General features: G+C 41.3%; 1 long non-coding RNA gene across 1 annotated transcript in view; it reads left to right on the top strand.

Annotated features, from left to right (window-relative positions):
- LOC121194289 overlaps positions 1 to 11,445 on the top strand; it is a 34,084-nt gene extending 22,639 nt beyond the window's left edge. Inside the window, exons 3-4 of the long non-coding RNA XR_005895365.1 lie at positions 7,052 to 7,199; positions 11,263 to 11,445. This is a non-coding gene — a long non-coding RNA (uncharacterized LOC121194289). The remainder of the gene's footprint in view (positions 1 to 7,051; positions 7,200 to 11,262) is intronic.
- The last annotated feature ends 77 nt before the right edge of the window (positions 11,446 to 11,522 follow it).

Consider the following 11,522-nt stretch of genomic DNA (forward strand, 5'->3'; position numbering starts at 1 on the left):
GTTTAGTAATAACGCAAGGTGCAAAAGAGGTTAACTAGCTGTAACTTCTGTAAACATGTTAAATATAAACCACAGCCATGTTTCCCTTACTAATCCCCAAATATAAACCCAGTTTTAGCTAGTTTGCAAGTTGCAAACTGATTTGAATACTGATTTTAGAATTTAAATGCCAGTGCAGTACATGAATATTTGAGTATTTCAGGCCAGCCATATCTCTGAGTAACCAGGTGTGTTGGGGTCGTGCTGTTTCTGGTTCAAGTGCCACACTGAAATATGATCCAGGAGGATCAGTTCATACCGGCATGAATCATGACATTTACTGTGATGAGACAGGATTTTGCAACTTTGTAAAGCTCTCATGATAACAATCATTTTATTCTCTGTCAGAAATCGTTAGGTAAACAATTTAATCGAATTGCTTTGTAAAAAAAAAGAAATGTTGAGCCGGTTTTAACCTTCTTCCTGGAGCCTTTTGATTCAGGACCCTCACTTTGCCAATGCTGTGGTCTGATGAGGATTTTTTTTTTTTAGCCCAGTTCTCTTGTTCTTGCCTGAATTTGTTTTTTTTAATGCTGCTTCAACAATAAGTCAATTTTATTTTTAACACTACATCTCAAAATAACCAGTTTGAGATCCCTGCTGTGCCGAGCTCTCAGCTGCCGTAGTAAAACGTCTCTACTGTACAACTTTATTCATCTCCCCAGAGACCTGTAGTTCATACACATACCACAGTCATTCTGCCTAATTAACCGCACTCTTCCACACTTGCACCTTTGATGTTGCCTATGCTCGGTGTCTCGCAGGCCCCCACCCACTCTCTCGCCTCCCCTCCCTCTGATGAGACTGGTAGTGAAGGTGTTGCTGACAGTGCCCCCGGGTGGTGCCTCATTAACCCACATTTCAGTGGCTGATGGGAAACAGTGAGCGATGGGTGGAGGGGTTTGTGTGCGTCTGTGTGTATGTGTGTGTGCGTGTGGGAATGTGTCTGAGAGGGGGAAAAAATGGAAATGTTAAATGTTGCCTTTGAAGAAAGTCTTCAGCATCTGTTTGCAGGGAAGGCAGTAGCTGGAAGCTGGATTTTTTTTTTTTTTTTTTTTTTTTACAACCTTTTCTCCTAATTTGGATCACCCAGTTCTTCATGCATTCCCATGCATTAAAGGTCACTGTCAGTGTTAATGTTGTTTTCACTTATGGTTGGAAATTGTGCTTAAAATTAGGAAAGGCATCATTTCCAACCTCATTCTTTCAAACTCCCAAACCTGTAGGATACAGTAACATGTTTTATTTAATTATACAGATTAGAATTTCCTCCTTTTTTGTTTGTTTCTTCCGAAGTTTATAGGTTACATGCCTGTATGCACAGAAATCCTCAGGTTCCATACCTGCCCCGTGCAGGTGGTATTTTTCTCCCTTATTGCTGTTTCCTTGTCCCTCTTTCCTTGCAAAGCTCTCTCTGATTTCCTCCTCATCCCTCCTCACCTCCTTAATTTGTGTCCTTTCTCAGCTCTTTAGTAAACTAATCCATCTAGTAGCAATTAATGCACAGCCTCCTCTGATCCTCTAGTGCTCTAACCTTCTCCTCTGTCCATCCTCCTCCTGACAGGAGATGGGGAGGCACTTCACTTCATTAGGATTCTAGTTTCTTATTACCTGTTTGGCCCTGTGCAACCTTCTCCTCTCTGTGTGTTTGTGTCACAGCAACAGTCTCAAAAGCTTCAGACGCAGACTGATTCCACTGGATGAGCTGTTGCTCTTGATTTTAACTGAGCCAGCAACTGGATTATTTTCATTGTGGAACATTTTTGATTTGTCAATTCAGTGTTTAGCTTTTAAATAGATGATTTATTTTCAGTTTATCAACTAATGTATTAACTGATTATTTGAGTCAGCACTTTAGTACTGCAGTTTTAGCTGCAAACAATATTAATTATTTGTTTATGCACCTTATAAACACCTGACTGCAAGTTTAAGCCTAAAATAAGGATTTTTATTCATATCTGTGCATGAAATATTAGTTGCAGAACAGCATTTATGTGACCTGCCCAGAAGAAATTCCTTCCTATCACCAAACCTGCTTGTATGCAGGAATCTATAATGATAATGGCGGTCAGGTCTTCTTATGTAAGACGCTGGGGATCAGCATCTCAATCAATAGACTAACGCTGAGCCCAGATCGAGCGTTGAGGATTGGGGCTTCGTGTGGATAAACTGCCACAGGCATAAAGATGCAGACTGCTGGATTAACAGATGAATGACACAGAGAGAGGCAGGCAAACAGGTAAGCCACACAGACTTACTTATGCAAAACTGCTGGAAACATGTCAAATATTGGAGATATGCATGACGTGGCATGTGTTTGGTTTTATCTTAATCTGCATGTTTTCTGTTATGAGGCTCGTTCCAGCCGCTATGTTTTGCCAGGCTCTCCTTAAAAGATTTTCATGCATTTGAATATATTTTTGTCCAAATCTGACATGTAGAAAGTCTGAGGAGAGGCCATTAAAGGCGTTTCCACCCTGCATGTGAGTGGTCTTTGTTGTCAGCAGTCACAAATCACATATCTAGAGGGCAATTACATTTGTACCCCACCAAAACGCATCTGATTGGCAAGAAATGCTGTTGCTGTCTCCAGGCTCTGGAACTATGCTAGTATCAGCGTGTTTAGTCATATTCTGTCAGAGCAGCAAAATACTGAACACACAGGTAGGCAGTGATAAAATGGGTTTTGCTGCTTGTGGTCTGCAAAGTTTCCGTGGTGTGAATTTAAGTTGACAAACTTTGCAGGAGCAAATAAACCTATTTCTCTAGTTTACTGAGAATAAATGTTTGATACCTGAAAATATATTTGGATGGAGTTTCCCTAGTTTCCCAGGTGTGAACTGCTGACGTACAGTTGTGTCTGTTGACCAGCATGAACATGTCACAGTATCAGCTAAATGGTATGCAAATAGGCCTGTGTGATATTTAAATACAGGCAGTGATAGTTAACATTTTGCATTTGAAACTATGACTTCATGACTTCTTAGCTGCTCAGTCAGGTGCCAAAGCCTTCTCACTTCACCTGACTGCCTTACATTTACACTCTCTGCTCCCTCGGTCACAGTGTTGCTGCTGTTGCAAACGGTTGTTATTGCGGCTTCAGGGGCTCATAAAAGCGAGAGCAGCTGGCTGTAGTTTAGCATTCGCTGGTGGCCGAGCGTCTTCGGAATCGCTGTTGTGCGAAGTGAAATATCTCAGCAGCCCGTGGTGGTCGAGCCGTGTTTGAGCCCAGACTGCATGCCAGCGCACAGCGTGTGGACAGCAGTCTGCCATTTTCTGCCACACGCTGAGTGGCAAACGCAGCATGTATGGGCACTCAAGCACATACACACACCCACACATTTGTAGTACCACCATGAGGCTTCACTTTGACTCCTCTTAAAATACATTAAAATAAAGTTAATATATTTTTAAAGGTTTTTTTTTTTAGTTTACTTTTCCATCTTGCTTGCTTCACACTATCTCAGTGACTCAGTGACACACGGGTGATTAAAAATGCAGTGTAGAAAAAGACAACAAACATACACAGATCAAATTGCTTGTAAATGATGTCTTCTTAACTTTACTGCCACACAGCTCCCAGCCATGACTGAGCAGGCTTGTGTCATTGTTTTCCAAAAGCTCCTCAGCCACACTAAAGTGCAAAGCTGGTATTTTCAGATTTAGCCACTCAGGAGACTATTTTTAAAAAACACTCCATTTTTGAGCTGGAAAGCCACAGGCCAGTGTGGACAGAGAGCCAGAAGGGAGGTAAAAAGACAAATTTAAATGCATTTGGCTTATTGTGTAGATGTAGTCTGAATTTGTGTGGCTGTTGTGTGTCCTCTCCAGTCTTAACCTCACAGTGAGCTCTGGCGAGTCCGTCACACTCCTGCTGTGCCTTCCAGCTGTGCTAACGTTAGCTTGCCTTTCATTCACACAGCACAGAGATTCAGATTCAGACACCTGCTGAGCCACAGCACACTTTGGAAGGAGGTGAACATTTTCATGCCATGTCGGTTTTAAGGGTGTTTAAATATTGTTAACCCAATCCACCTGAGTACTTGACTGAGTTCTGACATATGCTGAGACCTTTCACAGACTCCAGACAGCAAATTTAATGTTGTAAATTCAAATATTTGCTTTCTGAAAGTCCTGAATGACACATTTTAGGAGGAGCAAAAAAATCAACCCAGAAACAAAGTAACAACCTGACTGGAGAGACAAAAACAAACTAACAAGAACACAGGGAGACGACGAGACTTAAATACACAAGGCAGTGGGCAACAGGTGAAACCAATTAGGGTGGGGCAGATAATCACAAAGGCGGGAAACAAGACAAAGACACAAGGTAGAACAAGACAAGATACACAAGGGCAATGATTTCAAAATAAAACAGGGACTATAAACAAAACTTAACAAACTAAACAAGACTCTGATGAAAGGTCCACAAAAGAGTTCAAAACATAACAAAAAGGATTCAGAAAAAAGCCTCTGCAATATTTCTTCTAATGCCTCAGTAAATCTTTATACTGTTCATTCATTTTGCACACAGGTGTTGTATAAATCACTGGTTGTGCATGTTAATATCCGTGTTTGTTTGTGGAAGTCTAAGCTCTGAAATCTGATATTTGATGATTAGATACAAAACAACAGTGGTACAACACGCAGTTACGGTCATTTTTACGACTTTTTATGATTTCATATACAGTAGATTTTCAGTTAATCTTCAATTAGCTGCATTTTTTCCCTTTTGAAAGCTAGAAAATAATTAGAGCAATTCAGAGAAATCTTGTTGAGTGCATTTGTTGAGTGATCCTTGTGACAGAAGGAAAAATGTGTTTACTTCTTTTAATATATCTATTTTTATGGAACCACAGTCTAAAATGTAGATGAAACACACACACGAGAGCTGGACCAGACAGACGGAGGTGTGAGTCTGTGAGTCTGTAAGGAGCACTGTAGGTGTCAAAAACCATGGAGCACATTATTATCACCTCTCCTACCACTGCATAAGGTTTAAAAGACATTTAGTCAGCAGCACACACACACAGACACACAGACACAGACACACACACACACATAAGACACACACACGTAAGACATGCCCAGAGAATCTGCTCAGAAACACTTCTGCTTAGTTTCGGAGATTCTGAAGTGCCCATGAGGAGAGGATGAATGAAACGGGCCAGAACGGCAGGGAATTGGCTCAGTGATTTAAACGCTCAGTGGATAAAAAGGGGAGGGGGAATGAAATAAATAAATGGGTCACTTCAGTCAGTGCCGATAACCAATTTCTCATTCCCTCTCTGAAAAGCCCATCAGTTTCAGTGGGATTGTCAGAGGGAGGTTACTCAGCAAGCGAGGAGCCAGGCAGAGGAAGAGTCTCCCCCCTGAGCTGAAAATAAAGACCTGAGCTAAATAAAATTCTTAAAAACTTTTTTTTTTTTTAAATCAACAGATCTCGGGGACAAACAAAGTGTGAATGAAGGAAGTTGGTTCATTTTTGCAGATGCGGAGCAGGAGCCTGATGGTGGGGGGAGGTTCCTCTGGAAGCCATGTCAGTCACCCAGGACTCCTGGGATGGAGGCGGGTGGTGGTGGAAGGGTTTATTTCTCAGTGACAGTCACTTGTCAAAGCTTTGGATGATGCAGCCACAGCACATCCCATGGGGGGTAGGGGAGGGGAGGTGCGGGGAGTGTTAACGTCAGAAATCATGTGACCTCAGCTTTGAATGACAACATTTGGTTGCTTTTCTCATCGTGTGGCTGAAGATGCTGAAGTGGTGGATGCAGACGAGGTGGGCACGGTTCTCTCTGTTGTTTTGTGAACTGATTATTCATCATTGCTGCAGAGCTGTGTTTTCCTGTCTGAGCTGTGTCTTTGATCTGAGCTGTTGCTGTAATGCACAGTTCAGTCTCTTTTGTTTTAGTCCTGCTGGCCTACATTACGTTCATGTCTGCTGTGGAGATATGTCTGGAATTTGTGTCATGCATCCCACGATGCTTTTATTCTCTGCTTTATTGTCTGGAAAGATTTTAAGTCGACATTCTGAGATGCAGCTTGTCATTGTAACATCTTATGGTCAGTATATCTGTAGTGTTTCTGTCATTTGAAAAGTTAGAGAAAAGAAAAATATTTGCAATTAATGGTAACTGTACATATGGTGACAAAGAGAGCAGCTGCTCTTTGTTGTTGTTGTTTTTTTGTTGTTTATTTAAAGGTTTCATTTCTCCAGGATTAGGTATTTTTATTTATATATAATTTTTGGACAACAATGTATTGATTGTCTAATTGTTTTTAGTTGACAAGTGTAATTTTTAATGTAATATATTTTAATTTAAATTAACTTACTGAACAAGTTTTTGTTATTGGTCGAGTCTAGTTGTTTTATTGGAAATTTCACAAGGACACAAATTTATTCAATTATTTAGTAGCGAAACATAATAAATAAATTAATCAATTTATTTGACTTAATTAAGCTTTATTTTGTGTTATTTTATTGTTTATTTAACAAGGACAAATGTCTAATTAAATTTATATAGTTTTATGTAGTTTTCCTCTGTGATCCCTGGGTGGGCACCAGCAGTGTTTGTTTTGTCTCTTACCCAGAACTGGTGATGAAACATAATGATTGGGTTGTTAATGGAAATCTGTGTTGTTGCTTGGAAATATAACATTCAATAATTATCCTCAGGCTGTTTTCCAGGAACTCAAGAAACCTGTGACTGATTGAACACACACACACACACACTGTATACAAACTCTTGGCCTGATGTGTGTAATCTGCTACGCTCTCCTGATAGAGAAAGACTAATTATGTAATTGACTCAACATCTAATTCAATCTGCGAAAAGAGGACATGGTTTGTTTTACAGTATCATAATACATGTGCTATTCAAGCCTGAAGTCCCTGGTTGCAGCAGCTCTTGGCAGAGTGATCTTCTCCAACGTGGCAGTTTGTTATGTTTAGAAAATGCAGTTCATTGATTGATTTGCTTTTTTCTTCTTTTTTCTCTCTCTTTACTTGTAGCTCAGGGCCACATCTGTCTGGCTCGGTGGAAGCTCCAGACAGATCACTGCACTGAGGGGAGAGTGAGGAGAGGCTGCCCGGCACTTTGGGATCTGAGCCAATGACCTGTTGGAGGAGAGAAGCAGAGTAAAGGCTTGATTAAAATGGGGTAAGTTTAGAAGATCAGACAGCACGCTGCAAGCAGCAGCAGGAACTGCGGTCTGCAACAGGAGGATTTGTTTCCAAACCTGATCCCTGCAACACGATGCTCGCTGTTAGGTAACCTCTGCTCAGACAGAGAGATGGGGAGCTGTGCTGATGGCGAAATACAGATACTGACTCACACATAACACACTGACATGTCTGCACTCAGGCAGAAACTCACAGTAACAGGATGCAGAGACAAATATAGTTGTCTTTCAACAACAGAGCAACAAACTTAGTCTTTAATCAAAAATTATACCAAAATGGTGAATTTCTTTGAAGGTGTTTTTGGTACAGTGACATGCTTTTGTTAAGACTTAGTCCAAAGTGCAAAGAGAAATGGATCTTAGACACTACGCTCAATTGATGAAGTTCAGGCAGAAGAGCAAAAGATGAAATCATAGAGATGCTTCAGTATGAACAATGCAACATCTAGTGTGTCACTTTCGTGTTTATTCTCTTCTTATTGACCCATAAAATGAGCAAAGGATGTGTCAAGTGTCTGCCAGTGATTTCAGACCTTTTCAGCTTATGGTCCCCTAAAATGAAACAAGGTCCACTTGTGACCCTCCATATCACAGTGTATGTATTTTTTTTATGGACGTGAGTTTTAAGTAGTTTAGCCAAAGAATGTTTCTTTTTTTTCTTCTGTCGTTGGTTGAAGTACCAACAGTCTCATACGTGTTGATTACCAATAGCAATGATTGTTTGCAGTGATTATTTTCTAACTCTTGTGTCACTCTTTGTGGGGGCTTTGAAAATTGAGCATCAGGTCACTACGCTACAGTCATAAAAATTAAACGACATTGATTTGGACTGTGAAGCTCTGATTCTTACACCACTGGAACCTTTTTACTTGTTTTAATATATAATAAAAGGTATATGGATACCTGAGAAAAGTGTGTGGACACCCAGACCTTTCTCCAAACCTATGAGCATTGACTTGCTGCTGTAGCAGCCTCTACTCTTCTGGTGTCAGACTTTCCACCAGATTTTGTAACCTGTTTGCAGGGATTTGCTCCCATTCAGTCACAAGAGCGTTAGTGAGGTCCAACGCTGATGTTGGCTGATAAGATCTGGTTCATCCAACATGTGTTGAATCGGGCTGAGGCCAGGGCTCTGTGCAGGCCAGTCAAGTTCTTTCATACCAGTTCTCTCATACCAAACTGTGAACACTGTCACTGTGTGCTGTAGCATTAAGGCATTAAGGCCCTGGTATAAAGGAGGAAAAGCAGTCCAAGACCAAAACAGAGGTGTCCACACACTTTTGGCCATATAATTTTAAATTTAAGGGCTCAATAATACACAAAATGACTTGTTAGGATGGAGATTTCGTCAGCATGTTTAGTAATGCAGACACTCCGACAGTGAACTCAGTCACATAAATGATTTATTTCCTCATTCTGATGCTTGCCCTCTTCCAGCACTCAGCCATCATGCTTGGGGAAACCAGCCCCTGCGCATTCTGGGACGTGGTGGCTGATTTACTGTCCTGCTGGTATAGATGAGTTATTCCTCAGTTAGCTCCAGTGACAGAGAGAGCAGAGAGAGCACAGACCTCCAGTGAGTCTTTTATACTGGCAGTAATTCAACCAGAGAAAGGCAACGAGAGAGCGAGAGGCACAGGCGTGCTGAGCAGCATGCTGCATGCTATTCAGACACACGGGCTCATGTTAATTAAACCCAAATTCCACATGTCAGCACTTTCTCTCTAATGTAAACCATGCACACATACATATTTGTATCTCCTAAACAGAATAAGAGGAAAACTCCTGAAAGAATGGGCAGGTCAGGTGTACAGTCAGCTTCACATGCAGCAAACACAGGGACTTGGACCTAAATGCGCAACCCCACAGACGAAATCAAAATAATAGTTTTATTCTTGCAAAGTATCAAATAATAACCACCCAAACGGGGAAAAGGCAATGAAACAAAAGAACATAACGTGAAGACAAAATCTCTCTTATCGAGGAAAAATACTAGACTATGAAATAAACCAAAGAATATAGCAACAAAACAAGACAAAAGATAGAAAGAACAAACTATGAACAAGACCTGACAAGATGAGGGATTTGCTGGTTCTAGTGACATGAGACAAGACAAAAGACATGAGACAAGATGTGAGACCAGGGACAAGACCAACTGACAAGAACACAGGGGAACGACGAGACTTAAATACACAAGGCAATGGGCAACAGGTGAAACCAATTAGGGCAGGGCAGACAATCACAAGGGCGGGAAACAAGACAAAAACAGGAAGCTTTGTCCTTGAAGATTGTTGCTTATACAAGAAAAAAACAAAAAAACAAAACTGTGACTTCCACTGACTTTCAGTCCTGAGTGCTGAAAGGATTCACTTTAGAGTGACAGATCAATGTCCTTGGTTTTTTGTTTTGGAACAATATTAATTGTTAAGAAACAGCCGACAAATGAGATTTGAGGGAAACCGCCTGTGCTTGTTGTGATGGAGGTTACTGATTAACTGTGATCGCAGCCTTACTTACCTCTAGCATGTGAGGAATAGAGATCTATCTATTACTGCAAAGCTGCAGAGAAGCGCTGTGGCGTGTTCGTGCTTTGGCATTAGGGAGCATTTGAGTCTAAAGATGATTTGGGTTTTATTATTCAACTAATGCATCGGGGATGAGCCCTCTGAATCCCTGTTTCATAATCATAGTCATAACCACAGCCATAACATGCGCTGCTGACTGTGATGTAGACAAAATATAAGATAGGGATGATGGGCGTTTGGGCTGGGCGGGGGGCGACATCCTATTTGCACTCATTACAGTGAGAGAGAAAGAGCTGCAGTGCACCTAGTGCCGTCTTGCCGGCTCTCTCGGCTCCTGGCTAATCTACAACTGCTGTCTGATTAGTCAGAAGGAAAAAGCAGAGCCAGCCGCCAGCGGACAGCCAAGCAGTTATCTTCATTACTGTCCCCTCAGCTTACCTCTTTCTCTTAGCGTCACACTCATTTCCTCTTTCTGTCTCATCCTCGTCTCTTTTACCCGCTCTCTCTCCTTTTTTTTTCTTCATCCTGCACTGTCTGTCTCTGTATCTGTCTCTCAATCTTATGTTTTAATAGCCTGACAAGCAGGGCAATAATCCCTCTATATTATTCTTGCTGCGGAGGAGGAAGAAAAGAAAAAGCCTGAGGGGTAGACGGGGAGCCATTTATATAAAATGAATGTGATTATTCTGGAAAAGGAACCACGCTTCAGAGACAGTGTCTCTGTGTCCAGAGCTGAGGCCATCCAATATTCCAATATGTGTGTGGACTGTGCTGTCATCAACGTGGCTGAAGACCACTGACAAATCTCTGTCACATGGCCAAAGCCACTGCATAAAGTCTGAAAGGTGGATTCAGAGATATACAGATATAGGAGCTGTATTATCAGATTTAACGTTGACCATTAAAGAGTCTAGTCTGATAACAGAAGGGAAGGTGGTATTATTAAAATCAATATCACAATATTACCCAGAAAAATTAGTTTGATTAAATGTTCACAAAATTACATACAAAATAATCAAATTCATTTGTAATGTAGTGAACTTTGTGAAAATGTTATTTGTTTTTAATTGCAATTTGCTCACAACCAGCAGCCACGAAAACATGCCATCTAAAATGAAATGTTTTAATGAGATGTTATACAGGTTAAGGCTTTTTGAGTCGTGAAATCCATCTTAAATTACCAAGAATATATGCACCGTATTTTATAGTGTTAAAACGGTGTAACATTGGCTACAGTTAATGCAGACTTGACATTTGCAGATGATGGATTTCTTGGCTCAACAAGCAAGTTTAACAGTCTGCTTTTAATGTTTAATGTAAAATATTGGCTGCCTGGACACTGGGAGAATACGTATAGCATACTTAAAGAGTAAAATTAAGGGTTTAAATGTGTAAAAAGTTACTAACAACAAGAACACAACAGAACAAAACAGGCTCAGTTGTTGTATACATGAATGTCTGTGTTGTCTTTATATCTTTGGTCATATCTTCATGCATTCTGTCTTTGTCCCTGCAGGGAGCAGATCTCCGTACCTGCTGACTGTGTGTCTGAGTGCCGCTCGCTCAGCCCACAGCCATGCCAGACGTAAAGCCTCCACCACCATGTGACTACCCCTCCACCTCCTCTTCCGCGGCCTCCGCTGGCTCTGGTGCTGGCTGCACCTCTCCCCTCGACCTTGTCTTAGACATGGAGCCCTGCATCGCCAACCTCCCCCTGTCCCCTGACCCGCTGTCCTCCTTCCCGCGACACAGACCCAGTGTTCCTCACTACCCAGG

The sequence above is a fragment of the Toxotes jaculatrix genome, chromosome 15, assembly GCF_017976425.1.
Source record: "Toxotes jaculatrix isolate fToxJac2 chromosome 15, fToxJac2.pri, whole genome shotgun sequence".
Lineage (NCBI taxonomy): Eukaryota > Metazoa > Chordata > Actinopteri > Toxotidae > Toxotes > Toxotes jaculatrix.